The sequence below is a fragment of the Oncorhynchus mykiss genome, chromosome 9, assembly GCF_013265735.2.
Source record: "Oncorhynchus mykiss isolate Arlee chromosome 9, USDA_OmykA_1.1, whole genome shotgun sequence".
Classification (NCBI taxonomy): domain Eukaryota; kingdom Metazoa; phylum Chordata; class Actinopteri; order Salmoniformes; family Salmonidae; genus Oncorhynchus; species Oncorhynchus mykiss.
Window position 1 is genome coordinate 54,097,101 of NC_048573.1, and position 27,054 is coordinate 54,124,154.

Sequence of the window (27,054 nt, forward strand, 5' to 3'; positions counted from 1 at the left end):
TCAATATCCTTCCACAATACCGGGCCTGGTCGTTTAGAAAGGCCTGCTCGCTGAAGTTTTATAGGGAGCGTTTGACATTGATTAGGGGTGGTCGGTTGACCGCAGAACCATTACGGACGCAGGCAAAGAATCAGTGATCGCTGAGATCCTAGTTGAAGACAGCAGAGGTGTATTTGGAGGGCAGGTTGGTTAGGATGATATCTATGAGGGTGCCCGTGTTTACGGATTTGGGGTTGTACCTGGTAGGTTCATTAATAGTTTGTGTGAGATTGAGGGCATCAAGCTTAGATTGTTGGATGGCCGGGGTGTTAAGCATGTCCCAGTTTAGGTCACCTAACAGCACGAGCTCTGAAGATAGATGGGGGGCAATCAATTCACATATGGTGTCCAGGGCACAGCTGGGGACAGAAGGTGGTCTATAGCAAGCAGCAACGGTGAGAGACTTGTTTCTGGAAAGGTGGATTTTTAAAAGTAGATGCTCAAATATTTGGGGCACAGACCTGGATAGTAAGACAGAACTCTGCAGGCTATCTCTGCAGTAGATTGCAACTCCGCCCCCTGGCAGTTCTATCTTGTCGGAATTTGTTATAGTTAGGGATGGAAATTTCAGAGTTTTTGGTGGTCAGGATTCAAGCCAGGATTCAGACACAGCTAGGACAGCTAGGTTGGCAGAGTGTGCTAAAGCAGTGAAGAAAACAAACTTAGGGAGGAGGCTTCTAATGTTAACATGCATGAAACCAAGGCTTTTACGGTTACAGAAGTCAGCAAATGAGAGTGTCTGGGGAATGGGAGTGGAGCTAGGCACTGCAGGGATTAGTAGAATAAGGGTACGGCTAAAGGCTATAAGAACTGGACGTTTAGAACGTTCGGAACAGAGAGTAAAAGGAGCAGTTTTCTGGGGACGGTAGAATAGATTCAAGGCATAATGTACAGGATGTGAGTACAGTGGAGGAAATATATGCATTGAGCGACAATGAGAGAGATATTGTCTCTAGAAATATTTAAACCAGATGAGGTCACTGCATGTGTGGGAGGTGGGACTAAAGGATTAACTAATGCCTATTGAGCAGGGCTAGAGGCTCTACAGTGAAATAAGGTAATAATTACTAACCAAAACAGCAATGGACAAGGCATGCATAGCCGAGTGGTCATAGGAGTCCAGTGAGTGGCTTCAGGCAGCTGGCGGGCCGGGGCTAGCAAGCTAGCAGAAGGGCCTTTGAGGGACATCGCGATGGAAGAAAGTCTGTTGTGGCCTCCTCGTGCTGTTACGTCAGAAGACCAGTCGTCATGAATCAGGAGGGCTCTGTGTGGTAAAAGGGTCCAGCCAATTGGCAAAATAAGTATAGTGGTCACAGAATTTGTCCGATGTGTCTTTCAGCTAATAGTTGAATATTCTCTAGACAGCTAGTGGGCAGCGGCTAGCATTCAGGGGACGTCGTGATGGAAGAGCCAGTTGAAAAACCCCCTCGGGCGAATTATGTTGGTAGTCCAGTCGTGATGGGTCAGCGGGGCTCCGTGTCAGCAGTAAAAGTGGCCCAGGCCAATTGGCAAAATAGGTATTGTAGCCCAAGGAGTGGCTGATGGACCTCTTTGGCTAGCCAGGAGATGGGCCTAGCAAATGCTAGCTCCAGTCTAATTGGTTCTTGCTTCGGGACAGAGAGGTTAGCCGTGAGTGGCCACTCGGATAACAGCTAGGTAGCTGCGATGATCCAGGTGAAAAGGTTCAGAGCTTGCGGAGATATGGAGAAAAATAAGTCCTACTTGCTCTGGTTTGAGTCGCGCTGTGCTAGAGTTGTCCGGGCTAAAGGTAGCTGTTGACTACTAGCTAGTTAGCTGGCTAGCTTCCGTTGCAGGAGAGTATGTTGAAGTTGAGGTTAAGAAAAATATATGCGAAGAAAAAATATATACACGGGAAACGACAAGACGAGGAGAAAGACATCTGACTTCTACGCCATCATGGGTTAAGGACTACTCTGCCCTATACAGGGAACACAGTGCCATTTGGGACACAACCACATTCTCTGGAGCCACGTAAATACATTAGCTTGCACCGGGACTCTTTAATACAGGAATCTCAGACCGCATGATTGACTCCAGGGTCAGATTTTGCTCTTATTAAATTCCACTCCAACTTAGTGGTTTTGATACTGTTCGTGCTCAGTGGGCCTCACAATGGCTGCCTCTTATTCTTCACTATTATTCTACAATGTAGAAAATAGTGAAAATATGGAAAAACCCTTGAATGAGAAGGTTTGTTCTAACTTTTGACTGGTACTGTATGTCCAATGCAAGCAATAGAGAAAATAAATGAATGGTTATCCTCTCTTGGGTAGGGGGTATTATTTTCACATCCGGATGAAAAGGGTGCCCAAAGAAAAATACCTGTTACTCAGGCCCAGAAGCTAGGATATGCATATATCATATAAATTCGTAGATTTGGATAGAAAACACTACAGTTTCTAAAACTGTTAAAATTATGTCTGTGAGTATAACAGAACTGAGATGGCAGGCGAAACCCAGAGGACAAACCATCACAAAAAAAAAATGTTTTCAATGGCTGTCACTTTTATTATAAGGCGAAATCCTCCCAGATTGCAGTTCCTAGGGCTTCCACTAGATGTCAGTCTTTAGAAAGAGTTTCATGCTGGTTTTTTGGAAAAATCAGCCAGGAATTGTAGTTTTTCTAGGTGGCTCCCATTTTGGCTTTAGTGTTTCCAAGCGCGTGGAAGAGAGCGTGTTCTTTGGTATTTTTGGTAAAGACTAACAATTCTCCATCTTAAATTGTATTGTTTATTTAGATATTAGGGTACCTAAGGGTTGATTATAAACGTTGTTTGACTTGTTTGGAAAAGTTTATGAGTAACGTTTGGGATTTATTTTGTATGCATTTTGATGGATGGAAACTGAGTGGACTAGTGAGTGGGCTCTTGACGTGAAGAAGACTTCACTCCTGACGATACTTTTGTTCTTGGGTTTTTAGCCAAACACAATCAGAGGTAAATTGCACTTGAAAAATTATTAACTACATGACCAAAAGTATGTGGACATCGAACATCTCATGACCAAAATCATATACATTAATATGGAGTGGGTCCCACCTTTGCTGCTATAACAGTTTCTACTCCTTCTGGGAAGGCTTTCCACTAGATGTTGGAACATTGCTGTGGGGACTTGCTTCCATTCAGCCAGAAAAGCATTACTGATGTTGGGCTATTAGGCCTGGCTTGCAGCTGGCATTCCAATGGGGTTGAGATCAGGCTTCTGTGCAGGCCAGTCAAGTTCTTCCACACCAACCTCGACAAACCTTTTCTGTATGGACCTCACTTTGTGCATGGGGGCATTGTTATGCTGAAACAGGAAAGGGCCTTTCCAAAACTACCACAAAGTTGGAAGCACAGAGTCGTCTAGAATGTAAGTGTAATGCTGTAGGGTTAAGATTTTCCTTCACTGGAACTACTGTAAGGGGCATAGACCGAACCATGAAAAACAGCCCCAGACCATTATTCCTCCTCCACCAAACTTTTCAGTTGGCAGTATGCATTACGGCGGGTAGCGTTCTCTCGGCATCCGCCAAACCCAGATTTTGTTGTTGGACTACCAGATGGTGAAGCAGAGAACGCTTTTCCACTGCTGCAGAGTCCAATGGCGGCAAGCTTTACACCACTCCAGCTGACGCTTGGAATTGCGAATGGTGATCTTAGGCTTGTGTGCAGCTGCCCGGCCATGGAAACCCATTTCATGAAGCTCCCGAAGAACAGTTTTTGTGCAGACGTTGCTTCAAGAAGCAGTTTGGAACTCAGTAGTGAGTGTTGCAACCGAGGACAGACAATTTTTACGGGCTATGCAGTTCAGCACTCTGTGGTCCTGTTCTGTGAGCTTGTGTGGCCTACCACTTCGCGGCTGAGCCATTGTTACTCTTTGACGTTTTCATTTCACAATAACAGCACTTACAGTTGACCGGGACAGTTCTAGCAGGGCAGAAATTTGTCGAACTGACTTGTTGGAACGATGGCATTCTATGACAGTGTCATGTTGAAAGTCACTGAACTCTTCAGTACAGCCATTCTACTGCCAATGTTTGTCTATGGAGATTGCATGGTTGTGTGCTCAATTTTGTACATCTGTCAGCAAAGGGTGTGGTTGAAATAGCCGAATCTACTAATTTGAAGGGGTGTCCACATACATTTGTATTTACGGTATAGTATACCTTCTGCCGTTGTAATATTATGTATTTCTGGAGTAAGGTAAGTATTTCTAAAATATTATTCTGCTGTTGAAATTGTGTTTTGAGGACACGTGCAACTCAAATGGCTAGGTAGCTACCTAGGTAGCTAGTTTTGGCTAACCCAGAATATGACAGAAAAATATGAATCTCCTGTTTTTGTAATGTAATCTGTTTCTTGGCCAGCTAGCCAACTTGTCATTGGTAAAAAGAGTGAACAGATTGATAGGATGTTAAAATAGCTAACTACCTATCACAATAGGTTGCCACTTGAGTGTCTGTTTATTTATTTTCATCAACCGAGGGGGAGGAGAATAGGCCAGCCAAGAAAACAAGTTACTCTTCAAAGTGGAAAGGAGAGGTTCAGAAGAGAAGTATAATGGGGGGGGGGGGGGTAAATCTGGTTTGTCTGGAAGGGATACAGCTTTAGGGTAATTAACGTAACAAGTTATGAGGAATAGGTTAAGTTAGGAAAAGGGTTACGATTAAGAAAATATCAACTTTTGACGTCAATTTAATTCCTTTTGCCGCATTTTGTTACGTTTCTGGCTTATTCCAAAATGGATTTAAAGAAATACTAATTAATGTACACACAGTACCCCATAATGACAAAGTGAAAACAGAAAACCCTTATTTACACTAGTATTCAGACCCTTTGCTATGAGAATCTAAATTAAGCTCAGGTACATCTGGTTTCCATTAATCATCTTTGAGATGTTTCTACAACTTGGTTGGAGTCCACCTGTGGTAATTTCAATTGGTTCGACATGACTTGAAAAAAAAGGCCCCACAGTTGACAGTGCATGTCACAGCAAAAACCAAGCCATGAGGTCAAAGGAATTGTCCTTAGAGCTCCGAGACAGGATTGTGTCGAGGCACAGATCTGGGGAAGGGTACCAAAACATTTCTGCAGCATTGAAGGTCCCCAAGAACACAGTGACCATCATTCTTAAATGAAAGAAGTTTAGATCCACCAAGACTCTTCCTAGAGCTTGCCGCCCAGCCAAACTGAGCAATCGGGGGGGAAGGGCCTGGGTCATGGAGGTGCCCAAGATCCCGATTGTCACCCTGACAGAGCTCCAGAGTTCCTCTGAAGCGATGGGAGATCCTTCCAGAAGGATAACCGTCTCTGCAGCATTCCACCAATCAGGCCTTTATAGTAGAGTGGCCAGACGTATGCCACTCCTCAGTAAAAGGCACCTGACAGCCCGCTTGGAGTTTTCCAAAAGGCACCTAAAGGACTCTCAGACCATAAGAAACAAGATTCTCTGGTCTGATGAAACAAAGATTCAACTCTTTGGCCTGAATGCCAAGCGCCACGTTTGGAGGAAACCTGACGCCCTCCCTACGGTGAAGCATGGTGGTGGCAGCATCATGCTGTGGGGATGTTTTTCAGCGGCAGGGACTGGGAGACTAGTCAGGATCGAGGGAAAGATGAACGGAGCAAAGTACAGAGAGATCCTTGATGAAAACCTACTCCAGTGCGCTCAGGACCTCAGACTGGAAAGAAGGTTCACATTCCAACAGGACAACAATCCTAAGCTCACAGCCAAGACAACGCAGGAGTGACTTTGGGGAAAGTCTCTGAATGTCTTTGAGTGGCCCAGCCAGAGCCTGTACTTGAACCCAATTGAACATCTCTGGAGAGACCTGAAAATAGTTGTGCAGCAACGCTCCCCATCCAACCTGACAGAGCTTGAGAGGATCTGCAGAGAAAAATGGGAGAAACTCCCCAAATACAGGTGTGCCAAGCTTGTAGCGTCATACCCAAGACTCAAGTCTGTAATCGGTGCCGAAGGTGCGTCAACAAAGTACTGAGTCCCTTTGTCTGAATACTTATGTAAATGTGATATTTCTGGACTGTATGTCTTATTTACATACTCATAACATAATTGATAGTGATATTTCACTTGACTGTTGTAACACTTATCTGTTCATTCTGAGTGAAAAATGTATCATTTCACTTAGTGTAAATCTTGTTAGTAGGCATTTACCATCACATGCACTTGAAAGAACAATGTGATATTTATTTTCATTAATGCTATTGAAATTGTATTTCAATTCTTCCAATGTTTCGAGAACCATATCCTTTTTATGAAATTTGCAAATTGATGTTACAGTGCCTCCAGAAATAATTCACACCCCCTTGACTTTATTCACATTTAGTTGTGTTACAGCCTAAATTTACAGCCTACACACTACTTACAGCCTACACACTATGCCTCATAAGGTCAAAGTGGAATTGTGTCTTTAGCCATTTTTACATATTAAATCAAACGAAAGGCTGAAATAACTAGAGTCAATAAGTATTCAAATGCGTTGTTATGGCATGCCAAAATAAGTTCAGGATTAAAAATATGCTTAGCAAGTCACATAATAAGTTGCATGGACTCACTCTGTGTGCCATAATAGTGTTTAACATGATTTTTTTAATGACTACCGCATCTCTGTAACCCACACATACAATTATCTCAGTTGAGCAGTGAATTTCAAACACAGATTCAACCACAAAGATCCGTGACGTTTTCCAATGCCTCACAAAGAAGGGTACCTATTAGTAGATGGGTAAAAAAAATATTTTAAAAAAATAAAGCAAAAAATAAAGCAGACATATAACATCCTTTTGAGCATGGTGAATGTATTAATTACACTTTGTATGGAGTATCAATACACCCAGTCACTACTGTCACGATGGCGCTGGGAGTCAGGAAGCAGGTGCTGAGATTAATAATGAACATAAAGCAATACAAAATAAACGTCTGGACACAGACCAATACTTCTTGAAGAGTGATGCTAGGGACTGCTAGATACAGGGGGAGTGATCAGGGTAATGATAGAGTCCAGGTGTGCCTCATGATGGGGCACAAGTGTGTGTAATTAGGGTTGCCAGGTGTGCGTAATGATGGGTTGCCAGGACCGGTGGTTGACGTGACAGTACAGGCGAAGGTGGATATCTCGGATGATATTTGGATACCCGTGACGTGAATTGGGGGCCACGGTCGGAGACGATGTCCTCTGGAAAGCCATAGTGCCAAAAGACCTGCTGGAACAGTGCCTCAGCGACCTGGAGAGTGGTAGAGACCAGAAAGGGGGATAAAACAGCATGATTTAGATAATCTGTCCACAACCACCAAAATGGTGGTGAAACCATCAGAGGAGGGGAGATCAATGAAAAAAATCAATGGACAGATGAGACCATGGACGCTGAGGCACGTGAAGGGGAAGGAGTTTCCCTGCTGGAACGTGCCAGGGAGATTTAGTTTGGGCACTTACGTAACAAGAGTTGATGTAGCGAGTCACGTCCTGCGTCAAGGTGGGCCACCAGTACTTTTCGGAGATATTTTGAATAGTGAATGTCCAGCAATCACAGCTGTGTGTGCCCAGGTCAGCAGCTGATCCCTTATTCCCGTGGGAATGTACAGGTGCTCAGGAGGACAGGTGGGGGTTCCACGTTCCCTCTCCAGGGCCTGGCAAATGTCCACCGGTCCTGGCAACCCACCAGTCATAAGTTTGGACACATCTTTTTCTTTATTTGACTGTTTTCTGCAGAGTAGAATAATAGTGAAGACATCAAAACTAGGAAATAAGACATGTGTTAAAAGTGTTAAGCAAATCAAAATATATTTTAGATTCTTTTTTTTTGAATTTTTTACCCCTTTTTCATGGTATCCAATTGTTGTAGTAGCTACTATCTTGTCTCATTGCTACAACTCCCGTACGGGCTCGGGAGAGACAATACACAACCCAAGATAAGATACTGCTTCTTAACACAGCGCGCATCCAACCCGGAAGGAAGCCAGCCACACCAATGTGTCAGAGGCACCTGGCAACCTTGGCTAGCACGCACTGCGCCCGGCTCGCCACAGGAGTCGCTGGTGCGCGATGAGACAAGGAGATCCCTACCGACCAATCCCTCCCTAACCCGGACGACACTAGGCCAATTGTGCATCACCCCACGGACCTCCCGGTCGTGGCAAGTTACGACAGAGCCTGGGCGCGAACCCAGGGACTCTGATGTCACAGCTGGTGCTGCAGTACAGCACCCTTAACCACTGTGCCACCCGGGAGGCCTATTTTAGATTCTTAAAAGTAGCCACCCTGCTTGCAACTTGCTTGCAAAGTCTTTCAAGATATCTGGTTGGTATTGTCATTGCAACAGCTTAGTCCTTTTTGAACAGACTAAGGGTGATTTATCTATTTTACAATCCTTCTGTACAATAAAAATAAAGCATTTTGTTGTTTACCATGGAAAAGCTACTGTGGCAATTTACCCAACACTTTGTATGAATGGAAACTAATGTTGGTGTACTGTTATTGTTTAATTTGTTTACTATTTATGTTATCCAGAATTGTTTGGTATGGTCACTTCTTATTAAGATCGGGGTTAAATAACCCTGGACTTTTCATATGTAACTACATCAAATGAATAGGGAGAATATTTGTGCCAGAAGGTCATGGGTCGGAATCAAACCCAAACCGAGTTGTTCTTATGCACGACGCAAAGCGGAGAGCAAAGCGGAGTGACTGGACACAGCCTTTAGCCATGGCATATTGGCCATTTATCACAAACACACGAGGAGCCTTATTGCTATTATAAACTGGTTACCAACGTAATTAGAGCAGTAAAACAAAATGTTTTGTTATACCCGTGTTATACATCTATACAGAACATGCAGGTTAAATAATGTCATTTTAGGGTTTATAGTGTGCATTGGTGCCATGTCATAGTACTTAAAGTAATATTCGGTCGTAAAGAGCAACTGCCCCTAAAAAACGACTTCTCCATTTGAAAATGGCTTATGTGGCATCGATATGAATCAGAAACATTAATTCTAGTGTGCAAATAGGATCATTTTGGTCATAAAGTCAGTCTCGCCCAAAACAGAGATTTGCAAGATGATTGTAAAAAAAATTGGCATGGAATGAAGTGTACCGTAACGGTTTTCCTTAGGTTAGGTTTGTTTTAAGTAATTATAAATTCCAAGCGCAGCTACAAATTCTTCTTGGGCCTTGATTCTACAAGTTGGAAATGTTCCATAAGGATGTTGGGCTATGCTGACGAAATAACATCACGCAGTTGCTGCAGCAGTATTCTAACTTTCCGGTGAGTGTATATTACAGTAGGCTACTAAAGAAACTTCCAGGCACTGACTCACCCAATGATGAAGATGAAGGCTAGGCCAATGCGCTCAAGATAAACTACAGTGCTGTTTGTTCAGAATCGCACAACATTCTTTGAGAAACTGTACTGTACCATTGTTAGTGTGTACAGACAGATTAGTATTTTCTTTTCAGTAGCCGACATTTGCTTTCTAAACTGTACGTTTTTCTCGCAATTGTAGGCTATTTAGAAATTTGCAAAAAGGTAAACTGACAGCTGTTAACCAACCATAGAAATATAATCAATAGATGGCAGTTCCCATTCAATTCAGGATTGGCAGCCATTGCTAGTGTACCAATGAGTTTAAAATTAAAATTGCCAGGGTTAAAGGTTCCAAAACCCTTCTATAGATTATACGTCTATGGCCACAACGCAACAAGCTGTTTTATATTTGGCACACATGCCGCCCAAGCATTTGACAACGTCATGATGACTTGCGTGCAGAACAACAACAGCGTCAAAAACTATATACAAAATGTTTTATTTATACCACCACACAATAGGACACTTGGCAAGTTGGAAAGCACAGATAGACCCCTATCTGTGCACATGCCTGGGTGTTAACAAGTCTCTCTAAACTGTACGATCTTGTATGATCCTCAGTTGACCCCCCCCCCCCCCCCACTGTGTCTACAGTAAATATGAATCTGTACATACTGTACCGTATACAAGGTAGTCAGCAGCTCCTCCGCTTGACTCAGCTTGACTCGGCTCTGTTTGCGGCTGCAGCGCCGGAGCCGCCCCTCCCCTGCAGCCCAGGGCCTCCTGTCAGCTCTGGGCTCTGGGCCTGCTGGGAGAATTAATGGGCCGAGCAGAGAGAGTCAGCGGGGGGAGGGAGGAGGGGAAAAGTGGAAGGATGGGGGGTGCATGTCTTCAAGCCTCTACAAGATTCACTATATACACAAAAGTATGTGGACACCCCTTCAAATTAGTGGATTTGGCTCTTTCAGCCACACTCGTTACTGACGTGTATAAAATCAAGCACACAGCCATGCAATCTCCATAGACAAACATTAGCAGTAGAATGGCCTTACTGAAGAGCTCAATGACTTTCAACGTAGCACCGTCATAGAATGCCACCTTTCCAACAAGTTAGTTCGTCAAATTTCTGCCCTGCTAGAGCTGACCCAGTCAACTGTAAGTGCTGTTATTGTAAAGTGGAAACGTCTAGGAGCAACAACGGCTCAGCCGTGAAGTGGTAGGCCTCACATGTTCATAGAACGGGACCGCCAAGTGATGAAGCGCATAGCACTTAAAAATGGTCTGTCCTCGGTTGCAACACTCCCTAGCTTCATGAAATGGTTTTCCATGGCCGAGCAGCCGCACACAAGCCTAAGATCACCATACGCAATGCCAAGCGTTGGCTGGAGTGGTGTAAAGCTTGCCACCATTGGACGCAGTGGAAACACGTTCTCTGGAGTGATGAATCACGCTTTACCAACTGGCAGTCCGACGGACAAATCTGGGTTTGGTGGATGCCAGAAGAATGCTACCTGCCCGAAAGCATAGTGCCAACTGTAGTTTGGTTTAGGAGGAATAATGCGAGGTCCATACAAAAATGGTTTGTCGAGATCGGTGTGGAAGAACTTGACTGGCCTGCACAGAGCCCTGACCTCAACCCCATCGAACACCTTTGGGATGAATTGGAACATCGACTGCGAGCCAGGCCTAATCACCCAGCAACAGTGCCCGACCTCACTAATGCTCTTGTGGCTGAATGGAAGCAAGTCCCCCAGCAATGTTCAAACATTTAGTTGTAAGCCTTCCCAGAAGAGTGGAGGCTGTTATTGCAGCAAAGGGGGGACCAACTCCATATTAATGCCCATGATTTTGGAATGAGATGTTCGATGAGAAGGTGTCCACATACCTTTGGTCATGTAGTGTATCAAAAAGGCTTCCCCTTTGAGAAGCTCTTAGACCAGACATGATGTACTGTACCATGGCAGCATGAAAGATGTAAAGAGAGAGATATACGGCAAGCTAGTATCACTGTTGGTGTAGTCAGAGGTGATGAGGCTGCACCGAGGTGTCCTCTCACTACCCAGCAGGCCACAGGGTCTGTCTGAGGAAATGTGTCATAGGGATAACACGGTTAAATGCGGAATAATGCATTCAGATGTACAACTGACTATGTATCCCCGTTTCCCTTTCCCTTATTCCCTATAGGGCCCTGGTCTAATACAGTGCACTACATAGTGAATAGGGTTCCATTCGGGATGCAGCCAGGCGCTTGGTGGGGCTTTTCTTTTTCTGTTCACCACCTCTCTCTCTCTCTGTCACAGGCATCTCATTCTTTTATTTCTGTTCTACACGGTCGGCTTGTACTCATCACACTTTCTTGTGATCAGACTTGTGGGAATAAGAACATGTTCTTACGTCTGCGTCTTTTCTTTTGATGATTTCTTAACCCTCAATGAGACCTTAGTATAACCTCGATTGCTGATGGGGGGTTTGAAGCTTTGCTTCGGTGTTTGATGTGTTATGTACTAACGAGGCACTATGTACAGGACGTTCACTCCTTCCTTCATTACACAGGCAAACACGAGCAAACACACACAAAGACATACATGCTTCTGATGAATCGATGTGTGTGTACGGACACGCAAATGTGAGTTAGTATGAGTCTATATGAGTGTGTATGCTTTCTTTTGTTTAAATGCATGAATGTGTACATATCCATGTGTCGGTCCCCCTCCTCACTGTGCTGTAGAAATATAATTACTAGTATGGGTACATTCAATTTGGCCTCCCGTCCACTCATCACAGACCCTTTAACTTGAATGGGGATGTCGTTCTAGTAATTTTATCTCTGCACAGGCTGGCCATATTAGTGCACTACCTGTAAGCAATACGGTGTCCTCATTACTACAGTAAAGTACTAGTTTTGTCCAGAGCTACTATTGCCCCTTGTGTGATAAAGTTTTTTGAATTGTAATATTTATGGCAAGAGCCTCAGTGACAGTCCAGTCTGGACCTGTTTGTTTGCTAGTTTGCGTTGTGTCTCTAAAGCCGCCCCTGCCTCTCCTGTGTCTGTGAAGCCTATGTTTCATCAGTTGTTGTCTGATGTTGTGTCTCTGAACACGCCCCTGCTTCTTCTGTCTGTTTGTTTTCTAGCTTGTGTTGTTGCCTCTGAACACACCCCTGCATCTTCTGTCTGTTTGTTTGCTAGCTTGTTGTGTTGTCTCTGAACATGCCTCTGCATCTTCTGTCTGTTTGTTTGCCTTGTGCCTCTGAACATGCTCCTGTCTCCGCACAGCATATGTTGCGGTAGTTTTTCTTGTGTTGTCTCTTTGAATTTGCCCTTGTCTTGTTGTGTCTCTGAATGCGCCCCTCCGTCTTTGTCTTCATGCAGCACACAAAGCGTCAGGGCCGCCTGGCGGTGCAGGCCGCACATGTTGCGTCAGGGCCGCCTGGCGGTGCAGGACACTCACGAGCTGGAGGTCATAACCAGAGAATTCACAGGCGAAGGTGTGTCAGTGAGCCTGCACCGGACTGCCACCCCCATTACCTGCGCCTGGGCAACGTCGGTAGGGATGGGAGCACTGCATTTATTACTACAGCATATCTAATTAGTCTCTCTATCGATCCATCACTTATGATTGTCTCACCTTTAAAGTATCAGTGTCAATTAATTATGAAACAATTGTAACCAGGTAACAGTTAACTTGGAAACTTAAACTAGAACAATAATGTGGTAGGCTTGGTGAGGCCTTGTGCTCCATAGAGAGTGAAAAAGTCAAATGTTATTTGTCGCATGCTGTAGACTAACAGTGAAATGCTTACATACAGTTCCTTCCATAAGTGAGCATAGAAAAGTAATTTAAAAAAGTAATAATAAATACCCAGTACCAGTACTGAGTCGATGTGTAAGGGTACAAGGTAATTGAGTTGGATATGGACAAAACTAAGACTAAAGGTACTAGGCGACAGGATAGATAGTCTGGTTCCAGACATGGTGCATCGGTATCACTTGCTGTGCAGTAGCAGAGAGAACAGTCTATGATTTGGGTGGCTGGGGTCTTTGACAATTTTTAGGGCCTTCTTCTGACACCACCTGGTATATAGGTCCTGGATATCAGGGAGTTCGGCCCCAGTGGTGTACTGGGCCGTACACACTACCCTCTGTAGCGATTTGCAGTCGGATGCCAAGCAGTTGCCATACCAAGCGGTTGTGCAGCAAGTCAAGATGCTCTCAATGGTGCAGCTCTATAACTTTTTGAGGATCTGAGGGCCCATGCTGAATCTTTTTAGCCTCCTGAGGGGGAAGAGAAGTTGGTGTGTGTGGACAATGATAGATCTTTAGTGATGTAAACAATGACAAAGCTCTCAACCCGCTCCACTACACCCTGTTGTCGTGAATTTACTTTCATTAATCTGATGACTGTTGTTTATTTAATCCATTAACTATGTTTAATTATTACCCAATTAAATGAATCATGTAACAATTAACTCATTATGATTTAGGGCACCATGGAATAAGTTGTTTAGAGAGTCACCATCTCCCGAATTAAACACTGTAGGGTCTTTCTATTTCATTGATAAACAGTAATCTTATTAATCATTACCTCTTATCAAATACTCATTCTGTCACGAACGTCGTCTTGAAAATGACCAAGGTGCAGCGTGGTGAGCGTACGTTTTTCTTTATTATAAATGTCGCCAACAAAACAAGAAACAACACAAATGAACGTGAAGCTTACTAGGGCTATACAGGCCACTAACAAAGACAACTACCCACAAAATACAAAAGGAAAAAAGTCTGCTTAAGTATGATTCCCAATCAGAGAAAAGGATAGACAGATGTCCCTGATTGAGAACCATACCCGGCCAAAACATAGAAACACAGAGTTTCCCACCCGAGTCACACCCTGACCAACCAAGCATAGAAAATAAAAAGATCTCTACAGTCAGGGCGTGACAGTACCCCCCCCCCCCCCCCAAAGGTGCGGACTCCGGCCGCAAACCTGACACTATAGGGGAGAGTCCGGGTGGGCATCTACCTCGGTGGCGGCTCCGGTGCGGGACGCAGACCCCGCTCCACCTCTGGCTCCCCTCACTTTGGTGGCGCCTCTGGTGCGGGGACACTTGTCGCCACCACTGAACTGGGGACCCTCGCCGCAAGCCCCGGACTGGGGACCCTCAACGCAGGCCCCGGACTGGGGACCCTTGCCGAAGGCCCCGGACTGGGGACCCTCGCCGCCGGCCCCGGACTGGGGACCCTCGCCGCCGGCCCCGGACTGGGGACCCTCGCCGGAGGCTCCGGACAGCAGATCCACGCTGGAGGCTTCGTGCCATAGATCCTCACCCCAGGCTCCGGGCCATGGATCATCACTGGGGGCTTCCTGCCATGGATCATCACTGGAGGGTTCGTGCCATGGATCAACACTGGAGGCTTTGTGCCCTGGCTCATCACTGGAGGCTTCGTGCCATGGATCATGGCTGGAGGCTTCGTGCCATGGATCATCACTGGAGGCTTCGGGCCATGGATCATCACTGGAGGCTTCCTACGTGGAGTCGGAACAGGTCTCACCGGACTGAGGAGACGTACTGGAAGCCTGGTGCGTGGAGCTGCCACAGGGCTTACCATGCTGGGGAGACATACTGGAGGCCTGGTACGTGGAATCGGAACAGGTCTCACCGGACTGGGGAGATGCACTGGATACACTGGGCCTTGGAGGTGCACTGGAGGACTCAAGCGTGGAGCTGGCACAACCCGTCCTGGCTGGATGGTTACTTTCGCCCGGCAAATGCGGGGCGCAAGCACAGGACGCACTGGGCTGTGCAGACGCACCGGACACACAGTGCGCAGAGCCGGCGCAGGATATCCTGGGCCGAAGTGACGCACTGGAGTCTAGGAGCGCTGAGCTGGCACCATCCGTCCTGCTGTGAAGCGCACATAACACGGTGCCTTACCAGTACCATGCTCCCTACCGAAAAATGGAGTATCTTCCCGGTCTTCCTTACCAGCCTTGATCCTATGTAACGCATTGTCTTCAAATCGGTTTCTTTCAGTCAATACGTCCTGCGAAATGACCCATCAGGTTTGATTGTGTTACAAACAAACCAGTTGATTGCAGTGAAACCAAGCATGACTGGAAAAGTCACGTTCTGTGTGGGTTATTTACCTGGAATGTGTCGTCGAAAATGGAATGAGACGGAATTCACGACACAAGCGGTTCACAAAATGTTTTGTGTTAGGCTATAAAAACGGATTTTATCAAACAAAAGATCATTCATTGTGTAACAATGAGCATTGGGATTGCAAACAGACGAAGATCGTCAAAGCTAAACAATTTATTTTAATGCAGTTTGGGATTATGTTACATCTCTGCTGATTGAAAAATGTTTTTTATGGGGCTCTATACTCAGATAATCACATCGTATTCTTTCGCAGTAAATCCTTTTTTTAAATCTGACAATGCAGTTGGATTAGCAAGATTCTAGGCTTTCGATACATATGAGACACTTGTATTTTCATGAATGTTTAATATGACTATTTATGTAGCGATCACCGTATGTTGTGGAATTTCAACCCGGTTCCGTGCTCAGAGAGGTTATTAAGAAGCTTAGATTGAAAGTTGTTTTTTTTCTACAGAAACAGATCGTGCCTTTCTCTAAGCAATAGGAAGCAGATTATTCAGTCAACTTTTTTATCTGTTCTTGATTATGGTGATAATATTTATCAAAGTGCAGCTGCTACTACTCTTAAACCTTTGGATGCCATCTAACATAGTGTCCTTCGTTTTCTAACAGGCGACAGTTTTGATTATCATCACTGTATCCTGTATCAAAAGATTGGCTGGTCTTCGCTAAAGACCCGTAGATATACTCCCTTTTTGTTTACAAGGCCCTACTTCATAAACTTTCATCTTATCTAACTTTGCTTTTGAAGTATAGACACCTGAGTTGCCTATCCCGCTCACAGGGTTGGTTAACTCAAGGTTCCTAGGGTCTCCACCGAGCTAAGTAAACCTGCTTTTAATTTTAATGTACCGTATTGCTGGAACTAAATTCTAAATACATTTAAGCTTGGTGTTCTAGTGCAGTTTGGGCAATTTAAAGTATTGATTGGGGATTTATTTTTTATGAATGTAACTGTTTTTCTGGGTGATTTGTGATGTTTTATGTGTGCTTACCATGTCTGTTCTTCTTTTCTAATATATACTGTGTATAGATATATACACACACAGTAACAGTCAAAAGTTTGGACACACCAACTCATTCAAGGGTTTTTCTTTATTTTTACTATTTTATACATTGTAGAATAATAGTGAAGACAAAAAACAATAGTGTTAATCAAATCAAAATACATTTTGTATTTGAGATTCTTCAAAGTAGCCACCCTTTGCCTTGATGACAGCTTTGCACATTCTTGGCATTCTCTCAACCAGCTTAACGAGGTAGTCACCTGGAATACATTTCAATTAAAAGGTGTGCCTCGTTAAAAGTTCATTTGTGGAATTTCCATCTTATGGTGTTTGACCCAATCAGTTGTGTTGTGACAAGGTAGGGGTGGTATACAGAATATAGCCCTATTTGGTGAAATACCAAGTTCATATTATGGCAAGAACAACTCAAATAAACAAAGAGAAATGACAAAACATGAATGTCAGTCAATACGGAAAATGTCAAGAACTTTTAAAGTTTTTTCAGGTGCAGTCGCAAAAAACATCAAGCTCTATGATGAAACTGGCTCTCATGAGGACCAACACAGGAAAGAAAGATCCAGAGTGACCTCTGCTGCAGAGGATAAGTTCATTAGAGAATACTGCACCTCAGAATTCAAGTAACAGACACATCTCAACATGAACTGTTCACAGAAGACTGCGTGAATCATGGTACAATTTCTGCAAAGAAACCACTACTAAAGAACACCAATAAGAAGAAGACACTTGCTTGGGCCAAGAGACACGAGCAATGGACATTTGACCGGTGGAAATCTGTCCTTTGGTCTAATCAAAATGTGAGATTTTTGGTTCCACCGCCATGTCTTTGTAAGATGCAGAGTTGGTGAAAGGATGATCTCTGCATATGTGGTTCCCAATGTGAAGCATGGAAGAGGAGGTATGATGGTGTGGGGGTGCTTTGCTGGTGACACTGTCGCTGATTTATTCAGAATTCAAGGCACACTTAACCAGCATTCAGCAGCAACACGCCATCCCATCTGGTTTGCTCTTAGTGGGACTATCATCTGTTTTTCAACAGGACAATGACCCAATATATCTCCAGGCTGTGTAAGGGCTATTTGACCAAGAAGGAGAGTGATGGAGTGCTGTATCAGATGACCTGTCCTCCACAAAAACACCCAACCTCAACCCAATTCAGATGGTTTGGGATGAGTTGGACTGCAGAGTGAAGGAAAAGCAGCCAACAAGTGCTCAGCATATGTGGGAACTCCTTCAATACTTTTGGAAAAGCATTCCTCATGAAGCTGGTTGAGAGAATGCCAAGAGTGTGCAAAGCTGGCATCAAGGCAAAGAGTGGCTACACATAAAGTGCCTTGCGAAAGTATTCGGCCCCCTTGAACTTTGCGACCTTTTGCCACATTTCAGGCTTCAAACATAAAGATATAAAACTGTATTTTGTTGTGAAGAATCAACAACAAGTGGGACACAATCATGAAGTGGAACGACATTTATTGGATATTTCAAACTTTTTTAACAAATCAAAAACTGAAAAATTGGGCGTGCAAAATTATTCAGCCCCCTTAAGTTAATACTTTGAAGCGCCACCTTTTGCTGCGATTACAGCTGTAAGTCGCTTGGGGTATGTCTCTATCAGTTTTGCACATCGAGAGACTGACATTTTTTCCCATTCCTCCTTGCAAAACAGCTCGAGCTCAGTGAGGTTGGATGGAGAGCATTTGTGAACAGCAGTTTTCAGTTCTTTCCACAGATTCTCGATTGGATTCAGGTTCTGGACTTTGACTTGGCCATTCTAACACCTGGATATGTTTATTTTTGAACCATTCCATTGTAGATTTTGCTTTATGTTTTGGATCATTGTCTTGTTGGAAGACAAATCTCCGTCCCAGTCTCAGGTCTTTTGCAGACTCCATCAGGTTTTCTTCCAGAATGGTCCTGTATTTGGCTCCATCCATCTTCCCATCAATTTGAACCATCTTCCCAAAGATCTTACAAAGAAAATGTATTTCGGAAGAACATAATATACGTTGGCCTACTGTATGTTATCTGGCTATGCTCCATGCCATAGGCTTATTAATTTAGCTGACAAGATATGCTTATGTCCAATGCCATTGTTTTATATTAAATTATTCTATAGTAAGAATAATATAATTTGCCTTAGCTGAATAAAACAGAAAGGATATACTTCCCATTCAGGGGTGAGTTTGCATGTTGAGCGTACAAGTGAACATTTGAAACAGGTCCTATACGCTAGCTTTAAAGTTATTTGGCAACTTTAGTTGTTAATGATACAAACCTTAGAATGTCTTAGAAATCATAACATATGGGCTTAATAATGCGACTATATTAATTATTTGAGGAAGTCGCAAAAAAACTTAGTCAGTTCCTTGCCTCAGGCTGCACAGCTGTTCTCTCATCAAGTGATCACATTTTCACCTGTCAGACTATTCTCAATTTAATCTTGTCATTACTAATACAGTCGTATGAAAAAGTTTGGGCACCCCTGACAATTTCCATGATTTCCATTTAAAAATAATTGGGTGTTTGGATCAGCAATTTCATTTTGATCTATCAAATAACTGATGGACACAGTGATATTTCAGTAGTGAAATTTGGTTTATTGGATTAACAGAAAATGTGCAATATGCATAAAAACAAAATTAGACAGGTGCATAAATTTTGGCACCTCAATAGAAAAATCACATCAATATTTAGTAGAGCCTCCTTTTGCTAAAATAACAGCCTCTAGACGCTTCCCATAGCCTCTAATGAGTGTCTGGATTCTGGATGAAGGTATTTTTGGACAATTCCTCCTCATAAAACATCTCCAGTTCAGTTAGGTTTGATGGTTGCCCGGCATGGACAGCCCGCTTCATATCATCCCACAGATTCTCAATGATATTCAGGTCTGGGGACTGGGATGGCCATTCAAGAACATTGTACTTGTTCCTCTGCATAAATACCCGGGTAGATTTTGAGCAGTGTTTTGGGTCGTTGTCTTGTTGAAATATCCAGCCCCGGCGTAACTTCAACTTTGTGACTGATTCTTCAACATTATTCCCAAGAATCTGATGATGTTGAGTGGAATCCATGCGACCCTCAACTTTAACAAGATTCCCAGTACCGGCACCACAGAATGATGGAACCCCCACCAAATTTTACTGTGGGTAGCAAATGTTTTTCTTGGAACGCTGTGTTCTTTTGCCGCCATACATAACGTCCCTTGTTATGACCAAATAACTCAATCTTTGTTTCATCAGTCCACAGCACCTTATTCCAAAATGAAGCTGGCTTGTCCAAATGTGCGTTTGCATACCTCAAGCAACTCTGTTTGTGGTGTGTGTGCAGAAAAGGCTTCTTCCGCATCCCTCTCCCATACAGTTTCTCCTTGTGCAAAGTGCGCTGAATTGTTGAACAATGCACAGTGACACCATCTGCAGCAAGATGATTTTGTAGGTCTTTGGAGGTGGTCTGTGGGCTGTTTTTGACCGTTCTCACCATCCTTCACTTTTGCCTCTCCGATATTTTACTTGGCCTGCCACTTCTGGCCTTTACAAGAACTGTGCCTGTGGTCTTCCATTTCCTCACTATGTTCCTCACAGTGGACACTGACAGCTTAAATCTCAGCGATAGCTTTTTGTAGCCTTCCTCTAAACCATAATATTGAACAATCTTTGTTTTCAGGTCATTTGAGAGTTGTTTTGAGGCCCCCATGTTGCCACTCTTCAGAGGAGAGTCAAAGAGAACAAGAACTTGCAATTGGCCACCTTAAATACCCTTTCTCATGACTGGATGCACTTGTCTATGAAGTTCAAGGCTTAATGAGCTCACCAAACCAATTGTGTGTTCCAATTAATCAGTGCTAAGTAGTTACAGGTATTCAAATCAACAGAATGATAAGGGTGCCCACATTTTTGCATAGCCTATTTTTCACATCTGATTTAATTTCATACAACAATATTGCTACACTAAAAATCTTTGTCTGGACAATACCCCAGTACTCAGCTTTAATTAGAAAACTAATGGCATGCCACTGTGATCATTTTCTGTGACGACAGAGTAAACTATTATGCAGCCACAGAGGGGTGCCCACACGTTTTCATACGACTAATGTAAAATTAGTTTGGATTTAGAATGGCCCGTTATCAAATTGGTAGGAACAGGGACAGGAGAAAAAAGACATGTCATCTGTACACACTCGAATGGAACTTTCCTGCTGGTCAGTTTTTCAATGATGCCGGGTAGGCTACTTCAGTTTTATAGTGGAGTATGTGCTTAATATGAGCAGCTGAGAAATAAATATAAGAATACATATTTCACGCCAAGCATCAATCACTGTTTGAGAAGCATGCTCTCATTGCGTGACAGGTGACATTCCATCGAAACTCTGTATGCAATGGGCTCTCCAACCCTGGTCCTGCAGCTACCCAGAGCTTAATTTGGGAAACCAAGTTAAATATTTTCAGGAACATCGATGGTAACATGTTTTGCAACAAAACATATTTCACTAAACTGTTGACAGCCCCTCTTTTTGCTCTAGAATGGAATAATGAGAGAGAGGAGGAGATGGTGGTGAGATATTCTGTATAGCTAAAAGATCATGTATACCCCAATTAATTATGAAAATAAAATACAAATTTACTATAATAGTAGGCTAACTCTGTAAGCCTAACCTGTACAATCGATGAACCAACAGCATCACCTAGGGCTGGCTATACGTTTCATCTGTCTTGTGCTTCCACCCCCACCAGGTGTCTCTCATTTGTTCCCATTATCCCCTGTGTATTTATACCAGTGGTTTCTGTTTGTCTGTTGCCAGTTCGTCTTGTCTCGTCAAGCCAACCAGTGTGTTTTTCCATACTCCTGGTTGCCTAGTCCCTGTTTTCTAGTCCTTCCGGTTCCAACCTTTTCTGCCTGCCCTGACTCTGAGCCCTCCTGCCATACCATTCTGCCTGCCCTGACCTCGAGCCTGCCTGCCATCCTGTACCAATCTGACTCTGACATGGTTTACATACTTCTGTCTGTCCTCGACCTGCCTCTTGTCTATTAATAAATATTAGACACTTGAACCATCTGCCTCCTGTGTCTGCGTTTGGGTCTAGTCCTGTGTCGTTATACTCCCAGTCAAGTGGATAGACATTTTGGAGTTTAGAATAAGGTTCAGTCCAGCCAGTATTAATAACAATATAGTCCACACTCAAGGGTGATTACTCAAATGTGTTTAATTTTGGAGTACAGGCTACACCAATTCTGTACCAAAGACATCCTAAATCCGTTTTTTTTTCTTTTTCTGTCATGCGTAATATGCAGTAGGCTATGTATTGCATAATGTCACAATCGTCATTTTAATTAATTTTAATATGCATATGGGTGCTTTGAATTAATCACCACCTTAGAAAGCACTTTCCATTTTGTTGTGTTAGGCTTTGAAACAACATCCACAATTATCATGTTTTACACTCAGAAGTACAGAAGGTACAAACTTTCTTCATAGTTTTAAAAGGACAGTACTGTTTTGATGATGTGATTTTCGATGGTGTTTGCACTGCTGTCAGAGTGGTTAGAGGGACAATAGAGAACTGAGTACCAGGCCATTAGGACCTGATGGTCGTTAGCAAGTTGGGTACTACCAAAGCATGTCCAGAGAGCATAAGAAAAGATTACCGCAACTAAGTCACATGGAATTTACAGTTTTTCTCAATTGCTAAAACATTAAAACCCATTGGCTGAACAAAGTTCTCAGTTGCCTGGTTTCATTTAGCTAATTATGCAGTCTGTTGTCAATACCTTAAACCATTTCACATGGTAAAACACAATTTGCAGATCTCACTTAGACTTTTCAGCAAAACTCTAAACACATTCTCGTTCTCAAAACACATTCTGCACTCTAATGCACATGTCATCCATACTGGTAAACACAAGTGGCAACAATCAAATACAAATAGAGAACACATGTCATTGATTGAACACAACCACTCAAAATGTATTTAACCTGTTTCAGATGATGCGACACAACCAATATAAGCCAGTTCAGAGAGCAAACAGGTTGTTGAAGGTGGGAAGGAGAAAGTCTGAGAATGGATACTGTAGTACAGTGCATTGTAGGCTGTATACTGTACAATGGATTAATTGTATGGCCCTAAACATTGTGCTTTCCATTTATTAACAGTACTGACTGCTCAATAGATTTTGACTGGTTGCAGGTTCATATCAACAAAGAACAAGAATTACAGTATCACAGAGACAAAGGACAAGTTTGTGAGATGCAGGGTACAGTACTGTAAAAATAGGTGTACAAGGAGGAGGAAGAACAAAAAACAAAATTGCAAAGAGCAAAGCAGAGTAGTAATTCCTGATCAGTTTTGAGCTACTATGATAGAACATGTATTCGTTCATCAAAAGACAATGACGGAAAAATATGAATGTTTTTTAGATTCAAAATGTACTTCTCCCTGAGAATTGTATGTTTTGAACAATGTGTTTTCTATTTTTCGGTGTATTGTTTACTGACTGCTTGAGAGTGTATATCACTTTGTTTATGATTTGAGAGCAGTGTTGATTTTGAACACAGGTAAAACTGTTTTGAGGCGAATGTTTCATTTTGCAAGAGGAGTCAGAGGTTATGTAAATAGTGCTTGAAGATGAGGTTTTGTGTTTGATTTCAGGAAAGGAGCAAGGTTTCAGAGATTGTGTTTTAGCAATTGAGTAAAACTGTAGAGAGAGAGAGAGAGAGAGAGAGAGAGAGAGAGAGAGAGAGAGAGAGAGAGAGACATTTCATTGGCTCATCGTGCGACTCCTTGTGGCGGGCCGGGAGCCTGCAAGCTGACTCTAGTCGTCAGTCAAACTGTGTTTTCTCTGACACATTGGTGTGACTGGCTTCCGGGTCATGTTTTGAAGGACGCATGTCTCGACTTTTGTCTCTCCCGAGGCCATTGGGAAGATGCAGCGATGAGACAAGATCGTAACTATCAATTAGATATCACGAAATTGGAGAGAACAATGTTATAAAATAAATACAAATTAAAGATTGGGGAGTGGAAGAGGATCCTACAACTGTATCTAGGGGAAACTTCTGCTCAGAGCTACATTACATGGCCAAAGGTATGTGGACACCCCTTCAAATTAGCGGATTCTGCTATTTCAGCCACACCCGTTGCTGACAGGTGTATAAAATCGAGCACAGAGACATGCAAATCGTCTGTCCTCGGTTGCAACACTCACTACCGAGTTCCAAACTGCCTCCGGAAGCAATGTCAGCACAATAACTGTTTGTCTGGAGCTTCATGACATGGGTTTCCATGGCCGAGTAGCTGAACAGAAGCCTAAGATCACCATGCGCAATGCCAAGAGTTGGCTGGAGTTGTGTAAAGTTGGCTGCCATTGGACTCTGGAGCAGTGGAAACGCGTTCTCTGGAGTGATAAATCACAATTCATCATCTGGCAGTCCGACAGACGAACCTGAGTTTGGCAGATGCCAGGAGAACGCTACCTGCCCGAATGCATAGTGCCAACTGTAAAGTTTCGATGAATAATGGTCTGGGGCTGTTTTTAATGGGTCGGGCTAAGCCCCTTAATTCCAGTGAAGAGAAATCATAGTAATACAGTAGTGGCCAAAAGATTTGAGAATGACACAAATATACATTTTCACAAAGTCTGCTGCCTCAGTGTCTTTAGATATTTTTGTCAATGTTACTATGGAATACTGAATTATAATTACAAGCATTTTATAAGTGTCAAAGGCTTTTATTGACAATTACATGAAGTTGATATAAAGAGCCAATATTTGCAGTGTTGACCCTTCTTTTTCATGACCTCTGCAATCCGCCCTGGCATGCTGTCAATTAATTATGGGCCACATCCTGACTGATGGCAGCCCATTCTTGCATAATCAATGCTTGGAGTTTGTGGGTTTTTGTTTGTCCACCCACCTCTTGAGGATTGGCCACAAGTTCTCAATGGGATTAAGGTCTGAGGAGTTTCCTGGCCATGGACCCAAAATATCGATGTTTTGTTCCCCGAGCCACTTAGTTATCACTTTTGCCTTATGGCAAGGTGCTCCATCATGCTGGAAAAGGCATTGTTCGTCACCAAACTGTTCCTGGATGGTTGGGAGAAGTTGCTCTCGGGAGGATGTGTTGGTACCATTCTTTATTCATGGCTGTGTTCTTAGGCAAAATTGTGAGTAAACCCACTCCCTTGGCTGAGAAGCAACCCCACACATGAATGGTCTCAGGATGCTTTACTGTTGGCATGACACAGGACTGATGGTAGCGCTCACCTTGTCTTCTCCGGACAAGCTTTTGCCTGGATGCCCCAAACAATCGAAAAGGGGATTCATCAGAGATAATGACTTTACCGCAGTCCTCAGCTGTCCAATCCCTGTACCTTTGCAGAATATCAGTCTGTCCCTAATGTTTTTCCTGGAGAGAAGTGGCTTCTTTGCTGTCCTTCCTGACACCAGGCCATCCTCCTAAAGTCTTCGCCTCACTGTGCATGCAGATGCACTCACACCTGCCTTCTGCCATTCCTGAGCAAGCTCTGTACTGGTGGTGCCCCGATCCCGCAGCTGAATCAACTTTAGGAGACGGTCCTGGGCTTGCTGGACTTTCTTGGGCACCCTGAAGCCTTCTTCACAACAATTGAACCACACTCCTTGAAGTTCTTGATGATCTGATAAATGGTTGATTTAGGTGCGCTCTTACTGGCAGCAATATCCTTGCCTGTGAAGCCCTTTTTGTGCAAAGCAATGATGACGGCACGTGTTTCCTTGCAGGTAACCATGGTTGACAGAGGAAGAACAATGATTCCAAGCACCACCATCCTTTTGAAGCTTCCAGTCATTTATTCAAACTCAATCAGCATGACATCTCCATGGTCTCCAGCCTTGTTCTTGTCAACATTCACACCTGTGTTAACGAGAGAATCACTGACATTATGTCATCTGGTCCTTTTGTGGCAGGGCTGAAATGCAGTGGAAATGTTTTTTTGGGATTCAGTTAATTTGCATGGCAAAGAAGGATTTTGCAATTAATTGCAATTCATCTGATCACTCTTCATAACATTCTGGAGTATATGGAAATTGCCATCATACAAACTGAGGCAGCAGACTTTGTGAAAATGTATATGTGTGTCATTCTCAAAACTTTTGGCCACGACTGTACAGCATACAGTGCAATGTATTCAAAACGATTCTATGCTTCCAACTTTGTGGCAAGGTGTCCGCATACTTTTGTGTGGAAGGTCTGATGCAACACTGGGTGAAGTGCACCGGTAGCCATTGTGATGAGGAAATGAAAGGCTCCCCTGTCTCTCTTTCTTTTTCAGCACTTCTCTCTCGCCTTCTCTCTCCCTCACGTACAGTGCCTTGCGAAAGTATTCGGCCCCCTTGAACTTTGCGACTTTTTGCCACATTTCAGGCTTCAAACATAAAGATATAAAACTGTATTTTTTTGTGAAGAATCAACAACAAGTGGGACACAATCATGAAGTGGAACGACATTTATTGGATATTTCAAACTTTTTTAACAAATCAAAAACTGAAAAATTGGGCGTGCAAAATTATTCAGCCCCCTTAAGTTAATACTTTGTAGCGCCACCTTTTGCTGCGATTACAGCTGTAAGTCGCTTGGGGTATGTCTCTATCAGTTTTGCACATCGAGAGACTGAATTTTTTTCCCATTCCTCCTTGCAAAAAGCTTGAGCTCAGTGAGGTTGGATGGAGAACATTTGTGAACAGCAGTTTTCAGTTCTTTCCACAGATTCCCGATTGGATTCAGGTCTGGACTTTGACTTGGCCATTCTAACACCTGGATATGTTTATTTTTGAACCATTCCATTGTAGATTTTGCTTTATGTTTTGGATCATTGTCTTGTTGGAAGACAAATCTCCGTCCCAGTCTCAGGTCTTTTGCAGACTCCATCAGGTTTTCTTCCAGAATGGTCCTGTATTTGGCTCCATCCATCTTCCCATCAATTTTAACCATCTTCCCTGTCCCTGCTGAAGAAAAGCAGGCCCAAACCATGATGCTGCCACCACCATGTTTGACAGTGGGGATGGTGTGTTCAGCTGTGTTGCTTTTACGCCAAACATAACGTTTTGCATTGTTGCCAAAAAGTTCAATTTTGGTTTCATCTGACCAGAGCACCTTCTTCCACATGTTTGGTGTGTCTCCCAGGTGCCTTGTGGCAAACTTTAAACGACACTTTTTATGGATATCTTTAAGAAATGGCTTTCTTCTTGCCACTCTTCCATAAAGGCCAGATTTGTGCAATATACGACTGATTGTTGTCCTATGGACAGAGTCTCCCACCTCAGCTGTAGATCTCTGCAGTTCATCCAGAGTGATCATGGGCCTCTTGGCTGCATCTCTGATCAGTCTTCTCCTTGTATGAGCTGAAAGTTTAGAGGGACGGCCAGGTCTTGGTAGATTTGCAGTGGTCTGATACTCCTTCCATTTCAATATTATCGCTTGCACAGTGCTCCTTGGGATGTTTAAAGCTTGGGAAATCTTTTTGTATCCAAATCC

The 27,054-nt window shown here is 43.4% G+C and overlaps 1 long non-coding RNA gene across 1 annotated transcript; it reads right to left on the reverse strand.

The window, feature by feature from the left end:
• Positions 1-6,824: 6,824 nt before the first annotated feature.
• On the reverse strand, positions 6,825-10,161 carry LOC110533021. Its single transcript, XR_002474919.2, has 3 exons — positions 10,041-10,161; positions 7,496-7,765; positions 6,825-7,286 (listed from the first exon to the last, which is right to left on the reverse strand). It is a non-coding gene; the product is annotated as an uncharacterized LOC110533021 (long non-coding RNA).
• Between the last annotated feature and the right edge of the window lie 16,893 nt (positions 10,162-27,054).